Source organism: Lutra lutra, chromosome 2, assembly GCF_902655055.1.
Source record: "Lutra lutra chromosome 2, mLutLut1.2, whole genome shotgun sequence".
NCBI classification, from domain to species: Eukaryota; Metazoa; Chordata; class Mammalia; order Carnivora; family Mustelidae; genus Lutra; species Lutra lutra.
Window position 1 is genome coordinate 181,645,152 of NC_062279.1, and position 21,582 is coordinate 181,666,733.

The window sequence follows — 21,582 nt, forward strand, 5'->3', positions numbered from 1 at the left end:
AAGAAGAAGGTACTGTTCTTGTGCCCATTTCCAAATAACAAACACGATCATAGAAGTCAGGAGGATTGTCAGATTTAGCAAATAAAAAGATGGGAGTGCCCAGTTAAATCCGAAATTTCAGATAAACAACAAACAGTGTTTTCTTATATGTGTGCCCTAAATATTGCATGAGGCATAATTATACGAAAACATTATTCCTTGTTTATCTGTAAGTCAAACCTAACTGGACAGTCTGTATTTTATGTCAACCCTAGAAGTCACAAGAGTGAAGAGGCACAGTCTAAAGTTTAACAAAGCCAGACTCAACAGCCACACTGCTAACACTGAACTAACAAAAAAAGCCAAACAGCTTTTCTGTGATTTCTCTCCTCATTATAACTGTTACTTTGATCAGGTGCTGGAGAATCTAGTGGAATAAGACAGTTCTGCTATCCAGAATTGCACAATAGGTAAGAGAAACAGAAATTACAGTCTAATATAAATTTAATAATAAAAGTGGTGAAAACAGAGGAAGCATACCACAGAGGAGAAAGTAATTGTTTGGGCTATGCAAAGAAATACTATTTATTAATGACATCCTCGAATGTTTAGCTCAAATACCCTTTCTCTACTCTGTTCCCTCTCTCTTGGAGGTGAAAGCAATTTTTTCCAACTCTGAATTTTCATGACTGTCCCTCACTTAACATATTTACCACTTTATAGTTCTTAATAAAGATAGTTACTTAACAACAATCACTGCCCCAACTAAAGCATAATTATCTTAAGACACTTTGTGCATAGGAGCTTCTCAAGTAATAGTTAATAAACATGGAATCTGGAAACTTCCTAGCTAATCTATATCTGTTCATAAGACTACTGGATGTAGAGTCTGTTTCTAAGAAAAAGTAGATTTTATATATTGTAAAAAATGGGGTAAAGATATTTATCGAGCATCTACTAATATGCCAAACTGTTTATATATTTTATCTTATTAATTCTCCATATAACCTTGTGTTGTGGGTGTTACCAAACTTTTAAAGATGTGGAAACAAATTTGGTGAAGCAGTATCGACTTTGTCCAAGGTCATATAGGTGTTAGTTGCAAAGTCACTGTACTGAGTCTGTGTTTCACCGGCCCTAATGAGGAAAGAAAGGCATTCTGAGGTTATATGACTTCCTAAGGTCATAAAACAGGTTACTAAATAAAGCAGGGCCCAAGATTTAGTCAGAGGATACAGAATTAGGTCCTGATTTCTCTCTCAAGCAACACTAGATATTAGGAAAAAATTGGTCTTTCCTTTGGAATTTGGTTGTAACAAAACTTAACCTTTAATTGTTGAATCACTATATTATATGCCTGAAACTAATACAGCACTGTATTTTAACTAACTGGAATTAAAATTTTAAAAATAAATAAGTAACAGTAGTACACACACAAAAAAAACTCAACCTTTAACAAACACAGCTCCTTTTTTTTTAAGATTTTATTTATTTGAGAGAGACAGACAGACAGACAGATAGTGATGCGGGGCTCTATCTCAGAACCCTGGGATCATGACCTGAGCCAAAGGCAAACACTCAACCGACTGAGCCACCCAGGAGCTCCAAAAAATATGGCTTCTAATATAGTTCACAAGTTGAGAGTGCTTAATATTTGCCTTTTGATAAGTAAGAGGATCTTCTTATGTGTGTAATACAAGAGGTTTTCAAAACATATTCTGTCTCTTACAGTCCCATTTTTACTAAGTGTGCTCTAGTTTCCATGTTCCAAATCTTACTCATAGTGGCATTTAGAAACGTGGACTCTGGAGCTAAACTTCTTTTTTTTTTTTTTTTTAAGATTTTACTTATTTATTCGACAGAGAGAGAGATCACAAGTAGGCAGAGAGAGGGGGAAGTAGGCTCCCCGCTGAGCAGAGAGCCCGATGTGGGGCTCGATCGCAGGACCCTGGGATCATGACCTGAGCCGAAGGCAGAGGCTTAACCCACTGAGCCACCCAGGCACCCCTGGAGCTAAACTTCTTAAATTCAAACCCCACTTAGGCAAATTAGTAGATGTGTAATATTAGGCAAGCTGTGTTCACTTCCCCGTGCTTAGGATTCCTCACCTTGTAATTGGTTATAAGGTTAGCACAGAATTTACAGAGTCATAAGTTCGTATATGTAAAGTTCTTGAAATGAAGTCTAGTCTGGAACATAAAAGAAAAATTATTACATTCCTTTGTAAGTGACCTTCTTTTCTCACCTATTATCTAGCCAAAGTTTAGTGGGTTCCAGAATGCAGAATGTCTCCTCCTTCTTTACCCTCCTAGATATAGGGTTGGAGAGTCTCTCTGCCTTGGGAATGTGATTTGCCTCCAAAACCCACCTTGGCTGTTATATAGTGTAGTACAGGCAATGTAAGTCAGTGGTGTAAAAAAGATCTCAGATAAACCTCACTGAAATGTGCTTGTGGAGCCGAACTTGCAACTCTGGAAGAGTTAATTTGTTGCTTTTTCTTGAGGTTATTTGATTGGAATTTTTTCTTTTTGAAGTGGAAGGAGCAAGAAAGTATTTTGTACATCATTCCCTGGGAGATTGATTCATTCACTCATTCCTTAACAATTACTGGTTAAACATCTACCTTGCTTTAGATACCCGAACTGCTCCAGTATGGCAGACAGTGAACAACTTACCTTCTAGTTGTGTTTGGCAGGACCTCAGATAACAAACAAGTAAGCAAATAAGAGCATGTCAGCTATGGAGAAGCATCCTAAAGAAAATGAAACAGGGTGATGTAATAGGGATGGTGGAAATATACTTAGATTGGTTAAGGAATACATTGCCAAGAAGTGGCATTTATACTAAGGCATAAAGGAGGAGTTGAAGCCATGAAGGCAAACATCTGGGGAATGAGAGTTGGGATTAGAATGCAGAGACCTGGGCGCCTGGGTGGCTCAGTGGGTTAAGCCACTGCCTTCGGCTCAGGTCATGATCTCAGGGTCCTGGGATCGAGTCCCGAATCGGGCTCTCTGCTCAGCAGGGACCTGCTTCCCTCTCTCTCTCTCTCTCTCTGCCTGCTTCTCTGCCTACTTGTAATCTCTCTCTGTCAAATAAATAAGTAAAATCTTTGAAAAAAAAAAAAAAAAAAGAATGCAGAGACCCTGAAGCAGGAGAAAGCCTGCCTTACTCAAGATAATAACCAAAGGTCATGTTTGACCAGACTGTACATAGTGAGCAAGGCAAGTGTTGTGGAGATGATGTCAGAGATGCAAGCAGGGATTTTATTTTATTTTTTTTAAGGCTTTATTTATTTGTGAGAGAGAGCCACACAAGCAGGAGGAGCAGCAGGCAGAGGGAGAAACAGGCTCCTCACTGAGCAAGGAGTCCCATGTGGGACTCGATTCCAGGACTCTAGGATCATAACCTGAACTGAAGGCAGACACTTAACCAACTGAGCCACCCAGCTTTCAGCAAATTGACATGCACTAGTCTGCATTTTTAAATGTTATACTCTGGAAAGCAGTTAGACTTTGGGAAACCAGCTCTTGGGTAGAAGTGTGAAAGCAGGAGATTCCATTTGGGGGCCATTCCAGATTAATCCTAACTAAAGTAGGCATTAAAGTTAATATGACCTAAGTTGCATGCACAGGCTGTAGAAATCTAGGGACCTAGATGACGAGTGGTGGTAGTGGGAACCAGATACAAATGGAAAGACTCAAAATATATTTTGGGTAACGTAGAATTTTTGAATCATTATATTGTATACCTGAAACTAACACTGAGTGTTAATTATAGTTCACTAAAAAACAAACAAACAAACAATGAACTTGTTTAAAATCTCAAAAGAAAGATATTCTGGAACTACGGAACTGTGGAACTGAGATCAATGGAACTTATGGGGGGTTGGATGTTTTTGAAAGAGAATATAGAAATAAAATGCAAGCTATAAGAAAGACAAGATAAAGCATCTGTCCTCCCAGACAGTTGGAGGTTTGGGGCTCTGGCCAAGAGACAGAGTCATAAACCATAGCCACTGTGTTAGTGAAAACTTTTGGAGGAAAAGTGTGCTGTAGTAGCTCTAGAGTCAGAGGCCATTTATATCCCTGTCACTAGCCATGTGACTTCAGAAAAATTGCTTAAATTCACTGTACTTCGGTTTCCTTGACAGAAGATAGGGACAAAACTACTGCCCACATAACAAAGTCGCATGAAGCTAAAACGAAGTAACGCATACAATATGTTAACATGGCATCTAGAATGTAGTTTGCCCATAGGAAAGGTTATCTTTCTCCAGTATTAATATTACAAGTAAGTATAAATAGCATGTAGCCCTGGGAACAAAGTAAGATACGTTCACACACAAACGCACATGCCCTGTGCTAATGAGTCTGGTGAAGTGCCTTGGTAAGGAAAGTTAAGAGAAATATGGAGCTGATTCATCCCTGTGAACTCCCATAAGTAACTGACTTGGGCAGGAGAGAGATAGATTGTGCCAATCATTCAGACACAAGATGGGCATTATAGCAGAGATGGCTGTTTGTCCCCCTATATCTCTCCTCTGTTATGAGTTAAATTGTGTCCCCCTTAAAATTCATACATTGAAGTCCTAAGCCCCAGTACATCAGAATGTGACTGTATTTGGAGATAGGTCTCTATACAGAGAGATAATCAAGTTAAATTGAGGTTATTATGGTACATCATAATGCAGTATGACTAACGCCCTTATGGAAAGGGGGAATCTGGACACCAATACATATGGAGGGAAGGCTATGTGAAGAGATTCAGGAAGATAGCTTGGCTCTCCAAGCTAAGGAGAGAGGCTTGGAACAGATCCTTCTCTCACAGCACTCAGAATGAACCAACCTGCCAACAACTGAATTTTTAATTTCTAGCCCTTAGATCTGTGAGAATAAATCTCTGTTTTGTAAGCCACCTCTCAAGAGACTGATTGATAAACCAGAGTGTCACAGGGTAAGAATTGTTTCATCCTAGGGCATACTCTCTTGCCCCGTAAATTCCTTTAACCAATCAGGGATTAGAAACTTGCTCAGACATGGACGGGACTGGAAGAGATTATGCTGAGTGGAATAAGTCAAGCAGAGAGAGTCAATTATCATATGGTTTCACTTATTTGTGGAGCATAACAAATAGCATGGAGGACAAGGGGAGTTAGAGAGGAGAAGGGAGTTGAGGGAAATTGGAAGGAGAGGTGAACCATGAGAGACTATGGACTCTGAAAAATAATCTGAGGGTTTTGAAGGGGGGGGGTGGGAGGTTGGGGGAACCAGGTGGTGGGTATTGGAGAGGGCACGGATTGCATGGAGCACTGGGTGTGGTGCAAAAACAATGAATACTGTTACACTGAAAATAAATTTAAAAATTTAAAAAAAAAATACTAGGAAAAAAAAAAAAGAAACTTGCTCAGTGAATATAAGACTAAATGAAAGAAAATGGAAGGAATAGATCTAAAATGTTTCCTTGGAATTGTAATGGACCATAGTCCTTTTTCATTCCAGGAACAATTCTGGGTAAAGAAAAGACAAAGCATCCCAGGGGCACCTGGGTGGCTCAGTTAAGTGTCTACCTTAGGCTCAAGTCATGATCTTGGGTCTGGATCCTGGGATTGAGCCCAGTGTTGCATTCCCTGCTCAGTAGGGAGTCTGCTTGTCCTTCTGCACCTCCCCCCAGCTCATGCTCTCTCCGTCTCTCTGCCAAAAAAATAAATAAAATCTTTAAAAAAGGAAAAAAAGACAAAGCATCCTTTCCTTTTGCCTGAACTAAAACTTTGTTTCTTTGACTCTCCTTTTTACTAGCTACCATACCCTTATAATTCCTTCACATAGACTCTTGACCAAGATTTAGGAAATACTTCTGTTCCAGAGGATTACTCTGGGAATTTCTATTCCCCATTCTTGTAGGTTGGATCTTACTAGTTAATTTCAGATGATTACCTTTTCTCATCCCTAAATTCTGAGGCTCCCTACTTTTGCTACCCAGGAACTGACTATATAAGTTTCAGTAAGTACAATTTCTGACAAATGTTCTAGGAATCAAAAGCTATTAACTCATTATTCAGAGTTTACGGCACCTTTTAATAAAAGAAATTGTCTGTAGCTTTCCACATCTATTTCCTCAGTTCAAACCTGCTTTTCAGGTTATTCTATGACGTGAAGTTGACTAATTTGTTCATCATAATTGGATGTGTTGCAACACAGATGTGCTTAGTGATTTGCATTGCAATCTATTTAAAATTATTCTTGTCCATAAATTGTTAAGAGGAAAGAGCCTTCAAGTTTAAATGAGTTTAATTATCATCTTATAGCCATACAGGAAACATTTAAATGTTATATTGGCATTGATTCCATCGCATTAAAAGAAGTTACGAATAGTTAATTTGTAAATACTGGGTAGGTTCAGCGTTCAGTCTTGTCTGAATAAACTCAGATTTGGCTGCCTAGAGAAACAGCTTCTTAGAAGTCATTTGGATAAATGTCTCATTTCATCCTGGTGAATAAACTTGATAAACTGGAAGTCTTTTTCTTTTTGAGTTTTACATGTAATTAAATGCTTTTTTTTTAAGATTTTATTTATTTATTTGAGAGAGAGAGAGTGAGAGAGAGCATGAGAGGGGAGAAGGTCAGAGGGAGAAGCAGACTCCTCGTAGAGTTGGGAGCCCAATGCAGGGACTCCATCCCGTAATTCCAGAATCATGCCCTGAGCCGAAGGCAGTTGTTTAACCAACTGAGCCACCCAGACACCCCAAGAAATGCATTTAATACTTTCTTATCCATTATTTTCTTTACCAGAAAATATTCTTGTAGCTTAAGCCATCTGAGTTCTCCATTAAAGTGATCTTTGAAACACATAGGCATTTTGATTTAAAAGGGGCAACAGAGATCATACATAACAGTGATTTCAGTGTAGCAATAAAGAACACAATATATTAAAGCTCGAAAATTGCTCTGTTAAGTGAACTGCAATTTTGGAACTTAACTGGAATGCACCGTAATCCACAGTACACCCTCAGGAGTTGGCTGTCTTTTAGAATGGCATGTCAAGTGCTCAATTAGTCTTCCTGATGAAGATTCTATGCCTGTAAGACCTCTATTCTCAGTTGCCACCTCTTTTAATCACTGTACAGAAAATTCTCCACATCTGTGAGCGCTTAGAATTTCAGCCAGTGGTTCTTAATCAAGACAGCACATTAGAGTCACTCCAGGGAATATCTGAGTGGTTGATTCTTCACTTTCAATGTGCTACACTTGTATTTTGTTTTGTTTTTGCAAAAGCTTTGTAATTTACATACCAAAAATCCCACCACTTGAAATATAGTTCAGTGGCATTTTCTGAATTTATACAGTTACACGACCATTCCCACAATTTAGTTTGAGAATTAAAAAGAAAAATAGCCAGACTTCACCCCCTAGACCAATAATATCAGAGTCTTGTCGAGGGTAAAACACCAACATTATTTTATTTGACACAATACCCCACATGACTTAATATAAACTAGCATTGATATCCACTGATTTGGACAAAACTTCGCACAAGGTGAGGATTTGGAAAGTGTAGATGTAACCCCTTACTAACCAAGGGATCTGATCAATTGAGATCAATGTTGTCACAACACCAGCACAGCAACAAAGACCTTTAGGACATCTAGAGGATGGTGGTTTTTTGATGACTCTGCAATTCCCATTTTTTCCTCTGCCTAGAATCTTCTCTTCTTTCTCCTGCAGCTCCCTCCATGCACACCTCATTGGCCTAATGAACTCCAACACATCCCCAAAGAACGTTCATTGCTGTCTCACTTGTGTCTCCACAACTCTTTGAACAAACCGCGATATTAGTCCTTACAGCACTGTGTGGCAGCTATGTTTATATTCTATGTCTTCCATTGTTCTAAGAGCTCCTTGAAAAGCAGAGGCCATGATATATTCATTTTAGTATTCTTGACAGTGTCCAGCATGAAGAAGATTCCCCATAAGTGTTTGTTGAATTCAGAAAGACAAGTGATTAAAAAAAATACAAAACAACAACAACAAACACTGTGGGAAGCTTGGTCAGTGATTCACAGCCTTGACTACAAATGAGAATCAACTGAGGAGTTTTCCCAAATCCCTACGACCAAATCACACCTAGAACACTTAAGTCAGAATTTCTAGGGATACAAGCCAGCAATACTTTTTTCCACCTCCCCTGGTGATTCTAAGAGGTAACTGAACTTGAGAACCATGAGATTAAAGACTTAGAGGATAGTCCCAAATTACCTCCTTGACCAAAAAGAGCTCTGCCCCCATGTCTAAAATATATAAATTATTTCTTATCTTTTTGCCTGAAAAGGGCTCAGAAACACTGTGGATTATTGACAAATATCTATTTAAAATATATACAAAGCCCCTAAGTCTCAAGGAAGAGTAATGGCAATTCAGACAGCATAAATTAGTGAAGCCTGATTACTTTCCTCCTGATATCTCGCATAGAATAGGAATCTGAATTTGGATAGAAAATTGGGAGCATCAAAGCAAAAGTTGCACTGAACAGGGTTAAATAGGTAAGGAGGTCTCTCAAGTAAGGGAGAGATCAGAATTCCACTACACTGAAACGAAGAGTCAGGGCATTTTTAAGGGCTGGTGTGTGTGTGTAAGAACACAGAACATCTGTATCTGCTCATTGGCTTTATGCAAAGAAAACTAAACTTTCTTGTGTCTTTGTAACAGGAGACATGTTTGTGATATGAAGGAAGTCACTTACCAGAATTAGCTCTTGTCCTTCCATGGTTAATGGAGAGAGGGCTGTTATCTCTTTTGGTGATTACATTTCAGGAGCATGAATCACAAATTCTTCAGAAACATGTTCCCAAACTGTAAAACTGGCAAGAGAATTTTAAAAAGATTTCCATCTTCAAGGGGAAAATTGTAATTGTAAGTTTTCTAAAGGAAATGTTCTAGGAAAGTGGAGGTCGGTGTTCAGTAAGGAAGCAGCCTCTCTAAAGTTTAGTCCAGGTGGGAAATGTGAAGGAAGTCTCAGTCAAAGTCAAATACATAGGTAATTTTGAACCCCAGAGAGCAGTATATAAGGTCAGGTCCAGAGGAACTGTCAAAGAAGTGCTTCAGCAAAGAGCTTTCAGCAGCGAAGTTTAGCATGAGGGGATTGGAGAGGAAAGCTAGCAAAGGGCTTGAGGAATTTCTGGAGATGGTTAGACTATTTTGTAGCTTTCCCTGCAAAGCCTCCTTGATATCCAGCACATGAGATGGAAAATACGTCCTTCAGCACATTCTTCTTCCTGAAGGACTGCTTGGGTCCCACATTCCACCCTAACCTTCAGCTCCTGAGGAAAATACTCACAGCTGTAATCCCCAGCTGGCCTGGAAAGGTCCTCCTAACTAGCCCTTGCTCTACTGCGTGAGGTCCAATCAAATGTAACTTCTGGCCCCAAACCCTCTTCGTATATTATCCCAAGCCAGTTATGACAATAGAGGAAGCCACAGAGACTTTTGCCCTGCACGAGTTTCAACAAGCAGTGTGATTTAGAGGGTGTTCAAATTTGGGGAGAATTCTTTTGGTTTTATCATGGAATCATAGGAGTACTCTTTTTTTTTTCTTTTCTGCACATTATGATTCTTTTTCACCTTCTGTCTGGCAGTTCCCCCTTCTTCATGGCTCCCACTCTTTCCTGCTTCAGCACTTGATTTTTAACCTTTAATCAGCTCAACTCAGTGATTCTCAACCTCAGACCTATGTCTTCAGGTATGTATTTTCTGGTTTCTCCAAAATTTATCATTCTTTTCCTTGGCAGTTAAAGATATTTTCTCATTTTATTCTATCTTTTTGCTCTTCCTGGGAAAAGGATTATTTTTAAAATATCTTTGAAACTCTAGGACTTACGATGTCATAGGAGAGATTTATTTTATGAACCAATTACCACAATATAGAAGGCATCCATATCGTAGCAGTCTATCAGTAAAAGAATTATAAATGGAATAAGGTACAGTCATATAATGAAGTGCTGCATGCTCTTTAAAGAAACGAACTTATTTACTTCATCTATGAGAATAGAGCTAGATCTTAAAAATACAATGTTCGAAGAAGCAACAAGTGTTGGCGAGGATGTGGGGAAAATGGAACCTTCTCGCACTACTGGTGGGAAGGCAAGCTGGTGCAGACGCTGTGGAAGACAGTATGGAGGTTCCTCAAAAAATTACAAATAGAAACACCCTGCGATACCCAAAGAATATGAAAACACGAATTTGAAGGGACACATGCACCCTGATGTTTACAGCAGCATTATCTATAATAGCTAAACTATGGAAGCAGCCCTTGTGTCCATCGATAGGTGAATGGATAAAGAAGATGTGAGATACATGAATGGTATTCCGCCATAAAAAAGAATGAAATATTGCCCGTTTGCAACAACATGGATGGATCCGGAGAGGAGAATGCTAAGCAAAATAAGCTAAACACAAATAACAGATGATTTCACTTAAATGTGAAATTTAAGTAACAAAACAAACAAAGAAAAAAAAGACAAACCAAGAAACAGACTCTTAACTACAGAGCAAACTGATGGTTACGAGAGGGGAGGTGGAAGGGAGGGGAGCGGCGAACCAAGTGCAGGGGATTAGGAGTACAATTATCTTCATGAGCACTAATATATGGAGCTGTTGCATCACCATAGGGTACACTTGAAACATATAATACTGTGTTGACTATACTGGAATTAAAATGAACATATACATATAATGTTCAGTTAAAAAACAAGATATGAAACTAAATATTGGCATACCATATAATAGTCATGTACATTAGTTAAAATAAAAAAGTAACAGGGCAGCAAATATATGTATTTTTTTAATGGCTCTTAGAAGCTTATGCAACATATACATATAGCCTCTGGAAACAGGATGTGAAGTAGTATTCAAGGGGACTTTAGTGAGATCTGTAATATTTCATTAAAGAAATAAGAAATTGGAGATTCATAATCCAAAATTCTAACTGTGATTCTGATAGTAGGATATCGTAAGTTTGCTTTATGTTCTTTGTACTGGTCTAGATCATTTAAAATTGCAAAAATAAAGGAATAATAAAGACGAAGATCACATGATAGGTCTAAGCCAGGAGTTCAGAAGGAAAGGAACTCACTGTCAGGGTGACCAGAGTCATTCTGGTAAGGAAATAAGAAGGGTTTGGGAGTTGGGTTGAACATCCATGGCAGAAGTGAATGTGAATAGCAATTTATATGGACGGAGTCACACAAATCAAAATGGGAGATAATAAAATTCAAAAATTCGAAATTCAGGATATATCCAAAATAAGTACATTTTTAAATAAAAACTTGAGGCTAAGAAGAAATTTCTATATATAGCATTATGGGAATATTCAAATCCAGAGTGAAGTGGGTAGATTTTTCTAAGTTTGCTCTTCTGTTGGCATTGTTGTTTTGGAACAGAGCAAGAGGAAACAAGAACTTGGTCAGACAATTATAGGGATAGAAGCCGAACTAACCTAGAAAGCATCTAATTCCATTTCCTCTTACAAAATAGGAAACTGAGGCCCAGAAGTTACAGTCAACAGTGGTCAAGTTCAGTCTAGATTCTGGCCGTAATATCAATGCCATCAGAACACAATTCAATAAGACCAATCAAGTCTTGATTTTTCTCTGCTGTAGTAAAACAGACTTATCCACTTCACATGCTGAAATGTAAGAAAAATGATACATAGAAACTCTAATGTCTGCTCTAGACAGTTTTTAAAATTTATAGATAAAACTGATACTTTTGTAAATTCACTTTTGTTAACTCTATTTTATTTTAATCTACTTTATGCAAAGAAAGTTTATTTTAAAAAAATCAAAGACGTTTTAGCCTAGGTTAAGGGATGTAAATTGAAAGTATATAAAAGAACAGCGTAAATCCTCTGTTTTAACACCTGGAAAAGCTGGCTTAACAGAATGTATACACACAAAACATTATTAAGAATTCTCATAAAATCCCTATGGCAATAGTAGCAAATGAATTTTATGCAATCAATAAAAAACTATGGAGGGGGCGGGAGGGGGAGGAGGGAGCGCTCAGAACCTGACAGGACTGTGTAGCACACTGAACGCCATTAGTGCTCTCTTTTAAGAAAACAAACATAACAAAATCTGACATTTTAAAAGGATGCTCTACCCGGTTCCTTTAATCAAAAATTTCTCTAGGGCATTTGAAATAAAGCTTGGTTTATGGAACTTTGATAAATACACAATTTTTAAGAAACATCACTTTAGTAAACAAAGAAATAAATATTTGTCTTGCTCCGTACTCACTGTGGGTTGAGTAAATGTGTCTCCTAGATGACAGATGGTCCAAATTAATCTGAACATTAAACATTATGCCCTGGGTGGATTGAAGCAATAATAGTTTTCAGAGAAATAGTGAATGCCGGCATGTGGCTCAGAAGCTGTTTCAGGCACAGCAAGGAAGGCAGCCCATCGGGGGTTTCAAACCAGCCTTCTTTCCCGCCTCTCTCAATTCTGTTGGCTTGACAAAAGCAACCTTTAGGATATTTTCTAGATTCTTCCCTTCAGATCTCAACTAATGATTTCAGCAAATGCTCTGAACCTCCAATTGAGAGCTTATTAATAACCTTCTGAATCTGTGGGGGATTAATAATGAGGGGCTAGGACCAAGTGGGTGAGAACAGGAAAGGCTGGCCTATCTTTGCCATTCTGTTTTGGTCATGCTTCTTAAAGCTTTGATTCCCTTGCATTCCAAAAGGCCTTTGTTTGGCTGTTTCTTTCTTTCTTTCTTTGTTTTTAAGTCTATTTTATTAAATACTCGCTTACCAGGGCTTTCACAACTGCCTTGGCTAACCTTGGGATCTCAAAATTCAAACTGTATCTCAACCTCCAAGAGGAAGGTACTGATCCTTCCCAAAATTTTTAGTGTATGTTAAACATCTAAAAACAACAATAAGGGGCATCTGGGTGGCTCAGTCTTTAAGCGTCTGCCTTAGGCTCAGGTCATTATCCCAGCATCCTGGGATGGAGCCCCACATCAGGCTCCCTGCTCCGAGGAAAGCCTGCTTCTCTCTCTCTGGCTTCCTCTGCTTGAATTCCCTCTCTCTCTGTCTCTCTCTCTCTGTGTCACCTAAATAAATAAAATCTTTAAAAAAATAAAAATTAAAAATAAAAACCATATAAAAGGAAGCTCCCACCGGTGATGGTAAATTTTGTGTGCCAATTTGGTTATGCCATGGTACCCAGATGTTTAGTCAAATGTGACTCTTAATGTTTCTGAAAAGGTATTTTTAAAATGAGATTAACTTTAAATCGACAGATTTTGATTAAAGAAAATTAACCACCATAATGTAGGTGGGTCTCATTCAATCAGTTGACAGCAACAGAAAAAGCCTGAGCTCCTTCAGGAGAGGGCGAGTTCTGGCAGAAGACTTAGGCCTCACACTGCGATGTCGACTCTTCCCTGGGTCTCCAACCTGCTACAGTGTTGGGATCTACCACCCCAACTGTGTAAGCCATTTCCTTCAAGTGTCTCTCTTTCTCCCAATATATATTTATATACACCATATTGGTTCTGTTCTCTGTAGCCTCCTGGCTGTAATACCACCCTTGAGCTGAATGAGAAACATCCCCAACACCTTTGAAGTCTACTGTGTGCTCCTCCCCAGTCATGCTGACTCTCTATTGTGATTTTCTTTTCCTGGTACAATAATCTCCCCTTAACTGAGATTTTGCTTTCCGTGGTTTCAGTGACCTGTGTTGTTAACCGTGGTCTGGTAGCAGAAGATCCTCCTAATATATGGTCAGAAGGTCAATAGTAGCCTGCCCTGTGTCATTCACCTCAGTCCATCTCCTCAGGTAGGCATTTTATCATCTCACATCATCACAGGAAGAAAAAGCGTGAGTGAGTCTGTACAAGAAGACTGTGAGAGCGAGACCACATTCACAACTTGTATAATTCTATTTTGTTATCAGTTATGGTTGTTAACCTCTTATTGTGCCTAATGTATACATTAAACTTTATTGTAGGTCTGTATATATAAAGGAAAACATGGTATACGTGGGCTTCAATACTAATGGCATTTCCAGAGGCTCAGAACACATCCCCCAGATAAGGAAGGGGAGGTCGAGAAAATCATTCCCAGAAGAGATTTGGCACTTCACCCAGTAGATGGCAGGAATGTCACTACATTCGGCATGGAAACTTGCACTAGGCTTCAGGAAGCTCCTAACTCAATGGCGTAATGACAGGTCCTGCCGCCATTTAAGTCATGTATCCTCTATCGGACCAAAAATACAGCACCCAGGATTCTGCTAATTAGCCTGCCCAGGTCAAGGCTCTTCCGGAGAGCTCAGGACCCTCTGAGTGACCCCATCACTGCAGAACAATAACATTCCTACCAGCCACACAACCTCCATTGTGGGATGGAGCTCTGTTCCTTCTCATTTCTCTTAACAGGGAAGATCTGACCTTGCAGAGACTTTGAACGCATCCCTTCCTTTCCATGCCACTACCGGATCCCTGCTTCAGGCCTTTCTTCCATCTCTCTCACACTGCAGTGTCTATCTCATCCAGCATCTTTACTTTATTATGGCACAGGACTGACCACAACTCTTTTGCTTAAAACCTTCACAGTGGAGCCCTAATACTCTTCCTCTCCGTCCCTACTCTGCACTGGTATCAAAAAAGTAACCAATCTAGAGACACCTGGGTGGCTCAGCAGGTTAAAGCCTCTGCCTTCAGCTAGGTCATGATCCCAGGGTCCTGGGATCGAGCCCCACATCGGGCTCTCTGCTCAGCGGGGAGCCTGCTTCCCTCCTCTCTCTCTGCCTGCCTTTCTGTCTACTTGTGGTCGCTCTCTGTCAAATAAATAAATTAAAAAAAAAAAAGTAACCAATCTTAAATGTGCCATATACTCCAGAGTATTTGTGTTTTTCTTCTTCTTTATCTGTTGCTTTGTATTTGACCAGAGGCTTTTCCTTTATTTTTCCACCAGAGCATTTCTACCTATATCAGAAGCCCCACTCAAGTGACAACACCACATGAAACTTTTGTAACTCTCCTGTCCCATGAGAAAAATGAATTCTCTGTCTTTTATATTCATAACAACTGTTCTATACCTCTATAGTAAACACTGTCATATTAGCATTTCACAAAAGTGGCCTTAAGGTTTTGTGGTGATACTTAAAGGGAGAGGGGAAAAATAATTCTAAATGAAAAATAGGTTATCCTTAGAGTCATCCAACCCCAAAGAGGATTAAGATTTTTGTGAGGCCAATCAAATTGGCCTGGTATTTCCTCTTAAAATAACGAAATCCCAAGTTCTTCCTGGGTCTCTCATGCCAGTAAGCTCCCGGTGGGCTGCCCTACTAGCTTGCCAGACCGACCTAGTCATGGCTGAATCCCAGCTCTGGCCACAGCAGAGCCTGGTAGGGAAACTAGAAGGAGAACTGGGAGGAGCAAGTGTATAGAGAAGGGCATGTTACATTGGAAGTGTCAAGATGACACTGCTATCAGGAGGAGGCAGTGGTTGGCAGACAATTGGAAATGCACACCTGCCACTAGCTCAGTAGAAGGCAGAAGAGTTCAGAAGTCCTCAGGCTAGAGACCATAACTAAATCATGACAACGAATGAGCAGTCCTTGGAAGATTACATATACCTAAGGTAAAGAAGAAAGATGAACCCCCCAAAAAATCCTTTTTTTTTTTTTAATTTAAAAAATTAAAAGAAGAAGAAGGAGAGAACCAGAAGAACCTCAGCATTCCCCAAGAGAGGAGTTCCAGGTAACTGGGAGTGGTCATCGAAGTCAGCTGTGACAATGGACAATGGGAGAGAAATCATTGAATTTGACAATTGGGATTGGGACCAGTGAAAAGTTCAGGGGAGAAAAAAGACTGAAATGAGATTTCAGGGGCTTACAGAGTCAGCAAATGATTAAGATACGTTCCAGTGGGGACGCCTGGGTGGCTCAGTTGGTTGGGCAGCTGCCTTCGGCTCAGGTCATGATCCCGGCGTCCTGGGATCGAGTCCCACATTGGGCTCCTTGCTTGGCGGGGAGCCTGCTTCTCCCTCTGCCTCTGCCTGCCATTCTGTCCGCCTGTGCTCGCTCTCTCTCCCTCTCTCTCTGACAAATAAATAAAAAAAAAAAATCTTAAAAAAAAAAAAAGATACGTTCCAGTGAATTTTGGTAATGTGGTAAAGAGAGCGAGAAAGCCATAGTTTGATCTGAAACAACAGCAGGATCAAAAGAAGCCTTCTCTATCATTGTCCCTTCTTTCTTTTCATGAACATCCTTTCTTCTCTTTCTCCTCCCTCCTTACCTTCTTTCTCCTCCTCCTTCTTCTTGGTGGAGAGAACATACATATTCCCCTCTAAATTAAATATTTGTAGGTTGAGGGGAAGAACCTAGTGGAGAGAAACGAAGTGATGATATAAAGAGGCCATAACTGATAACATAAGGCCATGGAAGGGGCAAGAGCAGGTGGCCAGAGATCTCAACTCCAGAGAGAAATGAACTTCTTTCCTTAAGGGAGGACCACTTACATAGAAATGCAGGGATGGAGAGAGAGTGGGGGGTGGGCAATAATGAGATGTACACATCACCGTGCTTGAATCCATCTCAGCATGCTGGGTACTCACTTCTAGTGAGTGAAGGTGGTGAGTCCAGCCTGAGATTGTTTGGTTCTGGCACCTGGTGGGTGCTCGGTAAGTGTTTGTCAGAAGAGGAGGGCTTGGCTGAGAATGATAAGAAATCACCCAGCAATAAATAGAAAGTTGGCTTACCAAGAGTGTGGACTCCATGAACTTAAGTTATCAAGTAGCTTATATAACATTCTCCTGCTAACACAGTCTGGAAACATAAGGGGCAGAAACACATGGGAGAGTCTCTGCAGGGTTGGGAATTGACTAGGTGGGCTGGTGGCAGGGAAAGGGATAGAGAGTTGACTATGATCACACAAGACGCACATGAAATACGGAGCCAGAAGTGTCAAACCATTGTAGAGATGGCCAACCCAATCAGATCAAAGCCTCCAGTGTCCTGTGAGAATCTCCATGTTAGTCCCATGAATATGACCTATAAATTCCAAATGTGATCGCTGTCCCACCTCCAGAATGTTTCCTCCATCGGTAACAGTCTTACCTTGATTCCCCTTCATTTGGCTGACTTCTCATCCTTCACACTTCACTTTGCTACAACTGTAGCTGAGAAGAGGATCAAGTGATATAATGCAAAACTACTTAGAAGCGTGCCTAACAGGAATGTCTTACTAACACTCAGTAAATGTCAAGGAAAGAAAAAGAGAAAAAAAAAAAAAACCCACGCGGGGTGACATTACTAAAATCAGTGTTCATCTATAAGAGATAAGCCCTCCTTGCTTGAGGTATTTGTTGTCCAGAAAGCAGTCAGGAAGCCAGTCCTGGGAAACATCCTAACCTGTGCTTGAGTCACACTCTGTTAATAAGTACAGAGAAAAAGAAATGGTTGTTTATGAATCATAAAAAGTCAACTTGTGTGTCCCTTTAAGAAACACTGTTGTATGTAAAATATTCTGAGGCAAGCAAAAAAATTTATTTTATATGTTCTATGCGAAAGAAGTGACCTGGAGGCACTGGCGGGGCTCAGCGGGGTCCTGCTTCCCGCCCCCGCCCCCCCTCCCCCGCCTACTTATGATCTCTGTCAAATAAATAAATAAAATCTTTTAAAAAAAGTTTCCTGATAAATTCTTAATCCATTGCTGTCATGCTCTCATGCCAATCTTTGAGTATGTTTAAGAAAAGATAGGAAAATAGAAGTCAGTGGATTAAATAAACTATCACTTTTTAAACACCCAGTATTTACTTAACACACTGATAAGCACTGTGTAAAGCAGCTATATGACTTGGTGTAATTTTAATAACACTATGGTAGATATTATTGGATTCATCTTACCTATGGGGCTTAGAGATAGTACCCTAGATCATTTATCTAAAAAATACACAGAGCTAAGAATTTTTTTTTTTTTTTTTTTTTTTTTTTTTTTGTCAGAGAAAGAAAGAGAGAGAGCACAAGCAGGGGAGTGGCAGTCAGAGGCAGAGGGAGAAGCAGGCTTCCCACTGAGCAGGGAGCCTGATGCTGGACTCAACCCCAGGACCCTGGGATCATGACCTGAGCCAAACACAGATGTTTAACCAACTGAGCCACCCAGGAGTCCCCAGAGCTAAGATTTAAAGCCGGGTCAAACTAGGCACTTGACTACTAGGCCATGTTTCCTACTGGGAATTAATTATGAAGCCATAGTATTGTGACATTAATTATAAATAATTTTCCAGTTGGAAAAGGTGAAATTTCCTTACATCTATATTATATACTTGAATATTAGTTTAAAAAATTCATCAGATGATAAGTACATTATATGAATTACATGGAAGTAAATATACTAAGTTTGGCAATGACTGCATACATTAATAATCACATTTTGGTAGCTAATGTGTTAAATAAAAAATTTTATGGATATTTTCTTTTCTTTCTTTCCTTTTTTAAATAAAGTGGCAATAACCCTTAGGAGAAAAGTTAGATATCAGAGGAACATTTGCAAAAACAAACTGAAGGACACTTTAATGGTGGCTATTTGCAATGACATTCATAAGTATTAATTTTTAAAACTTGATATATTTAAATCATAAATGGAGTACACACTCTTCTCCTTGTCAAATGATACAGACATGAATATAAAGCTAATAATGTCCCCTCACTCCTCCATCCTTCCCCTCTGAGTAAACAATTTTGATGTGTCTCTTACTACATATTTTCTATTTTTATATCAAAATATGCAAATATGTAAAGACTATATAAGGATAAGTTACATTCTAATATGTTTCACATTACACTGCTACTGCATTTTTTAAATTATAAATTATACAGATTTTTCTCTAAGACAATAATTGAAATCTTAGCCAGAGATTCTCAGCCCTTGCAGATTAGAATTACTTGAAGAACTTGAGAGAAAAAAATTGCCAGCACCCCACTCCCAGAGATTCCAGCTTAACTGACCTGGGTGGAGTCTTGGCATCAAGTTCCCCACTTGACTCTGATGTGTACCTAGTTAGAACCACTGATTTAAGCAATCCAAACAGGCTGCAAATACCTGGTGCCTACCTGAATGGTTGTGGTATGCATCCTCCCAGAAAGGCCCTCCACTGAGATTACAGCATCAGTGCTGACTGGGGAGACTCTGGGGGGGCTTATCTTAAATTTAAAAGTCTCCTAACTGGCTGTCAGTTAGAAAATTTGTTCAATTTTGTAGAAGATTTGTTTAGTCTTAAATCACGTTAGGGACACTCTCATGACTGCAAGAAATGCGACCAAGGCCTGGAATTCAGAGGCCACCTAAATGACAGTCTGCTCAATGAAGTTGGATTGATTCCCAGAGTTGACTAAACTCGAGATTTGCCCTTGCCTGCTGAAGGAGGTTTCCAGATTCAGCCATCACAGGAAGCCACACCCAGAACTTGCTTCTTGCCTCTGGGAGACGCACCTTCTCAGTGAGTGCAGGAACTTGTTTGGCCTCTCCAGCCCGGTCTGGGTCTGGGAGAGTTTGCCAGCCTCCCAAGCGGATGCATGAGTCCACCCTGAAGAGCCCTTCACTGTGAGTGAAACATTTGTATCATCCTTGAGTTTCCTTCATTTTTCGCTACACATCTGAGAAACATTTGAGAAAGTAAGATGTACAAAAGAGTTGTGGAGGTCTGTTTCAGCGGGATACAACAACTGGCAGCCAGAGCTGATTAGGTTACCATCTGAATTCTTGCCATTATTGGTTCTGTCTTTTCCCAGTTCTCTTTCCTTTCTCAAAGCACTGAGTTGGTCAGAAGTTTTGAGATACCAAATGGGTTGTTGGAAATTTATTTTGGAGGAAAAAAAATTGTTGAAAACCCTGAGTTTTCAGCTTACAGACCATGGCAGGTATACGTACAGACCACATTTCACTGAATGAGGGAGAGAGCGAGGGGGAAAAAGACCAAATCAAAATTGTGGTCTTCTCAATTTCTTTCCCAGTTATAAAACGGTAACATTACATGTTTAGATTTGATCCCTTTAGCCTCCACAAAATAACTGCCAATCATTTCAAGGTAGTGTAAGTGGCTGGGGTGGAACCACAAAAGCCCCTGACCAACGGGGCATCTCCTGGACAGTCAGAGAGAGAGAGCAGCGCGCTCCAGCACCCAGGGAGGAAGCCAGCCTCCTCCAGGCCACGCCCCCTACGTCACGGGAGGCGGGGCGACGGGCGATTGGCAGTTCGCGGAAGCACGGCGGCTCCGGAGCGGTGCCGGGAGGGGCGGAGCAGGCGGTAGTGGTTTGCCTCCGGCTTGGGCAAGGGAGTTTGGGGGCTGTCTTCCGAGAATTGATTTTCGTCCCCCACGCCGCCCTCCCCCACCCGCCTCCGCAAAAGCAAATGGCCGGCGTAGAAGCGTAACGCGCTGGCACTCTTCGGATTTGTGCCTGGTTTTTCTCTTGCACCTGGAGAGTCGCGATCGTCATGCGGTGATGTGTGCCGAGGGAGGAGGAATTGGTAAGGGTGAGCGAGCCAGCCGCTGGCACTGTCTTCCGTTTCACTTCTCACCCTACTCCTCGCTCCCTTCCCCTGTTCCTCTCCCGCTTCCCCAGTAACTGCTTTCAGGTTTGGTGTAGGGTCTCAAAGGTAGATTTTAGGGCTGTTGTTGAATTTGAAAAGAGAGAGAGAGAAACACAACCATTTTCAGTCTCTCGATTTTTATTTCAAAAGAGGAATTATTTTATCTCTTCTGAGTGCTGGGATTTGTGAAAAGGCAGATTATGCGCGCGCGCGCGCATACACACTTTTGTCACCTCCTGGTGAAATGGGGCAGTTTAGGGCAGTTTTGGCTTTGTCTCAAAGGTAACGAAGAGCATGGGGGTTGAAGTTTTTTAACCCGGTAAATAAAAGGGTTTGTTCCTTAGGAAGGAAAAGGTGTTTGTGCTGAAGTTTGCTCTGAAATAGTTTTCAAAGGAGTGCTGTAAAAAACTCCGCGTTCTTCCCCGCACACACTAACTTGGCAGATTTAGTTTGGAGCATCCTTCCTCTTACGTTGTAAAACATAGTCATACTTTAGACGTACGGCAGAGAGACATCGGGTTGATTAGTGAAACCCTCGGGTTTGGAACATCGAACCTCTGTGACTTTAACAAGAATATATTTAAACTACCCTTAATTATAAAGGCATGCGAAGTCACCTGTTCTACAGAATGGTCAATAAGACCTCAACGTTTCTTCCTGCTTCCTTCCATGCTAGTTCTTGGCTAGGAGAAAACAGTTCTATACCCTGAAAGCAAGCCTCTGACTCTAATCAGCCTGGAGAAATCGATCCACAAGAATAGGGGCGCCTTATCCATCAAATGATTGCTGTATCAGAAAGCTCCAGAGGAGATAGGAATTTTTATACTGGTCTAGGTCAAATTTCTGTGAAGAGTCCCATCATAAAAACAAAACAAAACAACAACAAAACACTTTGGTTTGTTAAGAGCAGACATGTGAAACATCATCACTCTAACACCGTAAATTCATTCAGTGCCCCAGAGTGAGCCTGCACTCCAGCCTACCCCCAAGAGATAATGTCTGCTCC

At 40.3% G+C, this 21,582-nt stretch overlaps 1 protein-coding gene across 2 annotated transcripts in view; it reads left to right on the top strand.

Annotated features, from left to right (window-relative positions):
* Positions 1-20,267: 20,267 nt before the first annotated feature.
* The window catches only part of ATP10D (ATPase phospholipid transporting 10D (putative)), a 106,508-nt gene continuing 105,193 nt past the window's right edge, over positions 20,268-21,582 (top strand). Inside the window, exon 1 of one of the 2 annotated variants that reach the window (XM_047719219.1) lies at positions 20,268-20,519. The gene's annotated coding sequence lies outside the window, so the exon portion shown is untranslated. The remainder of the gene's footprint in view (positions 20,520-21,582) is intronic. The other variant, XM_047719218.1, reaches the window with a different exon arrangement.